Source organism: Tenrec ecaudatus, chromosome 3 (genome assembly GCF_050624435.1).
Source record: "Tenrec ecaudatus isolate mTenEca1 chromosome 3, mTenEca1.hap1, whole genome shotgun sequence".
Taxonomy (NCBI): Eukaryota; Metazoa; Chordata; class Mammalia; order Afrosoricida; family Tenrecidae; genus Tenrec; species Tenrec ecaudatus.
The window spans coordinates 141528865-141534864 of record NC_134532.1 but is presented as its reverse complement, the minus strand read 5'-3'; positions in this window follow the sequence as shown (position 1 = coordinate 141534864).

The window sequence follows — 6000 nt, the reverse complement described above, 5'->3', positions numbered from 1 at the left end:
ACACTCCCTCAATGCATGAATACCTTCTTTTATTAAATTGGAACTCTATGATGCTCACTCTCCTGACACAACTGCTGGAGCCAAAGTGGGTGAACAAGTAAATGTGGTGAAGAAAGCTGATGGTGCCCAGCTATCAAAAGAGATAGTGACTGGGGTCTTAAAGGCTTGAAGATAAACAAGCGGCCATCTAGCTCAGAAGCAACAAAGTCCACATGGAAGAACACACCAGCCTGTGTGACGAGTGGTCCCGAAGGAATCAGTTATCAGGAATCAAAGAACAAAAAAATCATATCATTGACTGCACACCTCCATGATAGGATCGCTGAAGACAAATGGGTGCATAAGCAAATGTGGTGAAGAAAGCTGACGGTGCCCGGCTATCAAAAGAGATAGTGTCTGGGGTTTTAAAGGCTTGAAGGTGAACAAGTGACCATCTAGCTCAGAAGCCAAAAAGCCCACATGGAAGAAGCACACCGGCCAGTGCGATCACGAGGTGCCAAAGGGACCAGGTATAAGGCATCATGCAAAAAAAAAAGATATATGTGTGTATATGTATATATGTGTGTATGTATATATATATGTGTGTGTGTGTGTGTGTGTGTATACACCATATTGAATGAAGGGGGAAGTGCAGAGTGGAGACCCAAGGCCCAAGTGTTGGCCAATGGAGATCCCCTCATAGAGGGGTTTAGGAGAGGAGATGGGTTAATTAGGGTGCAAGGTAGTACCGATGAAGAACACAGCTTTCCCCCAGATCCTGGATGCTTCCTCCCCCCAACTACCATGATCCGAATTCTACCTTGCAGGGCTGCATAGGGAAGAGGTTGCACACTGGTACATATGAGGGCTGGAGGCACAGGGAATCCAGGGTGGATGATACCGTCAGGACCAAGGGTATGAGGGGCGATGCTGGGAGAGTGGAGGGTGAGTGGGTTGGAAAGGGGGAACTGATTACAAGGATCCACATGTGACCTCCTCCCTGGGGGAGAGACGGCGGAGAATTGGGGGAAGCGAGACTCCGGATAGGGCAAGATATGACAAAATAACGAGGTATAAATTACCAAGGGCACATGAGGGAGGGGGGAGCGGGGAGGGAGGGGAAAAAAAGGAGGACCTGATGCAAAGGGCTTAAGTGGAGAGCAAATGCTTTGAGAATGATTGGGGCAGGGAATGTATGGATGTGCTTTATACAATTGATGTATGTATATGTATGGATTGTGATAAGAATTGTATGAGTCCCTAATAAAATGTAAAAAAAGAAAAGAGGAGAAAAAAAAGAAAATGATTAGGGCAAAGAATGTACAGATGTGCTTTATACAGTTGATGTATGTATATGTATGGACTGTGATAAGAGTTGTATGAGCCCCTAATAAATTGTTTAAAAAATAAAAAAGAAAATGATGATGTAACAAATATACAAATGTGCTTGATACAATGGATATATGTATGAATTGTGATAAGAGCTGTAAAAATTATTTTTTAAAAGACTGCCTTCTATATACATCCATTTGTCATCTGTGGTGACAGAAAACTTATCAGTGGTCACCTTGGATTGGGGTTGAGAGAAGGGAATTGATAGGGAAGAAAAACTAAGTCAACAGAAAACCCACAGTGGTCAAGTCAAGGCCTATTCATAGCAGCCCTGTGAGATTGAATAGACTGCCCCATGGGGTTTCCAAAGCTGGACACTGTGACTATCCATAGTCTGTAACTCTCACCAAATGGCTAGGTGGGATCCTGCAAATGAAATGTAAAAGATTAACTCAGGGATTCATCAGTTTTGCCATCCTGTTGGATGTAAGTGAGAATTCCTCAACTATCCAGAAAGAAGAATCACTTGGAGAGTGTGAGCAAGATCCCTGCAGAAGTGTAGGAGGTTCAGTGTGAAGCAGAAATGGCAGGAGCACTGGGACCATGAGATAGGGAGCAGGTAAAGATGGGTGTCTTTGGGCAGGAGGTGGCTTCCAGAATGGTTGTCCTTGGGAAATTTCTTGGCACTAAAGGAACGGAGTAACACTGGTCTAAGTAGAGCAGAACTCAAGGGGTTTATGACTGAGAGGCTGAAGACCAGAGAGAGACGTGCCTGCTGGCATAGCTGAGAAGAGGCTCTGTTTCAGACAAAAGAGTGGTATCCTTATAATCCTGCCTGATGTTGGCTTGTGGTTAACTTCCCTAATACACTTCTATAATCACAAGTATTATGTGTGAGCTCTGGGTGGCCATTGCATTGGTTTAGTGAACCCAGCAGAGAGGTGGAGTGCCATGGGAGGTGTCAGTTGGTGTCAGAACAGGGTAAAGAAAGATGAAGAGCGGAGGTAGTTTTGACTTCTGCCTCATGTAAATCAGCCTTGGGCAGAGTGGTCCCAACACCATTTTTCACAGATTTTTTTTTAATTGAGAGCTCATACAACTCTTATCAGAATCCATACATCCATCCATTGTGTCAAGCACATTTGTACATTTGTTGCCGTCATCATTCTCAAAACATTTGCTTTATACTTGAGCCCCTGGTATCAGCTCCTCATTTTTTTAAATCATTTTACTGGGGCCTTGTACAACTCGCAAATCTTTTAAGAAGGAAAGTGCTGCATCTTCCTCTGGAGAAGGAACTCGGGTTCTCACCAAATGTCTTTAAATTAGAAACTCAGTACTTTCACCACTGCACCGCCAGGGACCCTGGATAGGAAAAAGGACCTAACAAGTGTACGACAGTCGAACATACATGGAAAAATGAAATCAATTGCTTGCATCTGGAAACCGTTTGGAACGTGGAATTAAATTATTCTCTCTTTTGATTGTGTAGACATTTGTCACAACTCATGGAGGGGTTTGATCACTACATAAAGCATGCCTTGCTAGAGTTGATTTTTTTTATATATAAAAGTTAATATTTTGGGGGTTCTTAAAGGCTTGATGGTGAACAAGCGGCCATCTAGCTCAGAAGCAACAAAGCCTACATGGAAGAAGCACACCAGCCTGTGAAATCACGAGGTGTGGAAGGGATCAGGTATAAGGCATCATCAGAAAAAATAAATCTTACCATAGTGAAGGAAGGGGGAAGTGCAGAGTGGAGACCCAAGGCCCATTTGTCGGCCACTGGAGATCCCCTTACAGAGGGGTCTAGGGGAGGAGATGAGTCAGTCAGGGTGCGATGTAGCACCGATGAAGAATACAGCTTTCCTCCAGTTCCTAAATGCTTCCTCCCACCCCACAACTATCATGATCCGAATTCTACCTTGCAAGACTGGATAGAGCAGAGGTTGTACACTGGTACAGATAGGAGCTGGAGGCACAGGGAATCCAGGGTGGATGATACCTTCAGGACCAGGGGTATAAGGGTGATACTGAGAGGTTAGTGGGTGAGTGGGTTGGAAAGAGGGAACCGATTACAAGGATCTGCATGTGACCTCCTCCCTGGGGAACGGACAACAGAAAAGGGGGTGAAGGGAGACTCCGGACAGGGCAAGATATGACAAAATAATAATTTATAAATTATCAAGGGCTCATGAGGGAGGGGGGAGCAGGGAGGGAGGGGAAAAAAGAAGCCTTGATGCAAAGGGCTTAAGTGGAGAGCAAATGCTTTGAAAATGATGAGAGCAAAGAATATACAGATGTGCTTTATACAATTGATGTATGCATGGATTGTGATAAGAGTTGTATGAGTCCCTAATAAAATGTTTTAAAAATTAATATTTTTACATACCTGAATATGTGTTATTTTGACACTGTCAGTATAGTTTAAAAGAGAGAGAGAGAGGATGCATATGAAACACCAAATAATAATAAACCCCAACTCGTAGTGGACACTTAGCATTTACTGTGGGCCAAGTCCTAGGCTCAGTATTTTAAAAGATTGACCTAATTTTCTCATAAAAGAAAAATTAAATCCATTAAGGTAGAGTTGATTCCAACTCATGGTGACTACAGGACAGAGTAGAACTCTGCCCTAGATTACAGCTCCCAAGGCTGTACTCATACTCATTACCGAAGCAGATGGTCTCTCCTGAGCAGCCGATGGGTTCTGCAGAATCAGCTATTTGGTGTGGCTCTTCTAGCCAAAGCCTCTGTAGGTTTAGTGTGCCACCTTGGCCAATGAACACATGTGGGCTTAAATGAAGGGCGGAGAGATAAAGGGCTCAGTGAGCCTCACCTTTCCTGTCTCTTGCTATTTGATGATCGGGCCAGTGTGCAGTTGCCTCAGCTTGTTCTCTGCCTCAACTTGCAAGTTACACTACCTGTGGGTCACCTAACCTGTAGAATGTGTCTCTGCATCACCACGCTGCTGGAGTACACATCACTTGAGCTGGGGACTGTCGGACCCTGTCATCTGGCTGACTGTTGGTGACCTGCCTTGCTGTTTGCTGCCTGTGGCCGGATTGCCTGAATTGCTCTACAGAGGATTCAACTGTCTGCTTCCTTGGCTTGCACCTGGTGGTCCTCAAGACTTGAAAGACTTCTAGTGTATTGGCTATATCATGGAAGTGAGTTGCACTGCGCCATTTGTACTGCTCTATAGACTAATTAGCTGTTTATTTCATATATATATATATATATATAATCATAAGTATCCTCATTTTATTTCTCTAGAGAACCCTGTCTAACATACTGTATGACTCTGGATAAGAAGGTAGGGGAAAGACACTGATAGGTCTCAACTGTGAGTAATTGTTAACAGGATTCGTTAGATTGCCATTTTGCTGGATATAAAATGAGCCCCTAAGAAGCAGGAGCGGGGACTTCACTACCAGCAAGAGGCAGGAGTGGGGTGCATCTGCTCATCTCTGAAATCCCTGATCAATGAAGCTCCCAAATCTAGAAGACATCAACCATGACATCAGCAGAGTAGCAGCAGAACCAGGAACCAGAGCATGCGGCAGAGTGGTGGACTTCCCAGCCCACAGAGCAAGTAAAAAGCTGGATGCTTTGGGACAGGGGGCTGGTTTGTGGATCAGGGTGCATCTGGGCATTGAACTGGGGAGCTGAGCTGAGCTAAATCTGAATGCCTTGTGGTTGAACTTACATCAGAGTGGGTTGCTTTGGGGCATTTATTAGCAGCCCTGAAAGAACTTTGTAATATGTTCTGATTGAACATCTGTATCCTGCACATTTCTCACTTCCACTGCACCCTGTTAATTGCATTAATGTACCCTTGATAATGAATATTGCCTCTGAGTTCTGGGTGACCATTCAACAAATATTGGAACCAAAGGAAAAGGGTTGTGTGACAGAAAACAGGTTCAAACCACCAACCTTCCGGGGAGCAGGAAAACTTTAACCACTATACCACTGAGGCTCATAAAAGCAATAACTTGCATTTTATTGCTATTCTCACTTTATTTCTTTCTTTTAATCATTTTACTGGGGGCTCCTACAGCTCTTATAACATGCCAAACATCAATTGTATCGAGCATATTTGTACATATGTTACCATCATCATTTTCTAAGCATTTACTTTTTATGTGAGCCCTTGGTATTAGCTGCTCTTTTTCTCCTCACTTTACAGATGAAGGCAAGGAAATTTAGGAAAAATGAGTTCATGGTGGCACGAATGGCTTAGGAAGTCAGATCCTTCTATGTACAAAACATCCAGTGCTCTCAGCACGGCACCGTGCGCTGCCTGCTGTCTGGGAGGAAGACACTGTGCCCTCTGGGGAAACCAAGAGTCATTACATCTTAACAAGATGTCAACAAAGGGGAAAATAAGTGGGCTTGTCACCTGGGCAGAACAGAAACATATTAATCAACCATCAAGAAGCTTTTCAGGGACCACTAATGTCACCAGATCATCAAGTCTGAACTGATGGAGCAGCAAATGTAATTATGGAAGTAGGAAAATTCCAGTTTAAAATATTGATTAATCTCAAAGGGTCAAAGATCCTTGCTATTATTCTCATCTGTGGAAGGAAATTAACTTACAAAGAAGGGCAGGCATTTTTGAAGACCTGAAAATAAACCCTTCTCTCTCTCTCTCTCTCTCTCTCTCTCTCTCTCTCTCTCTCT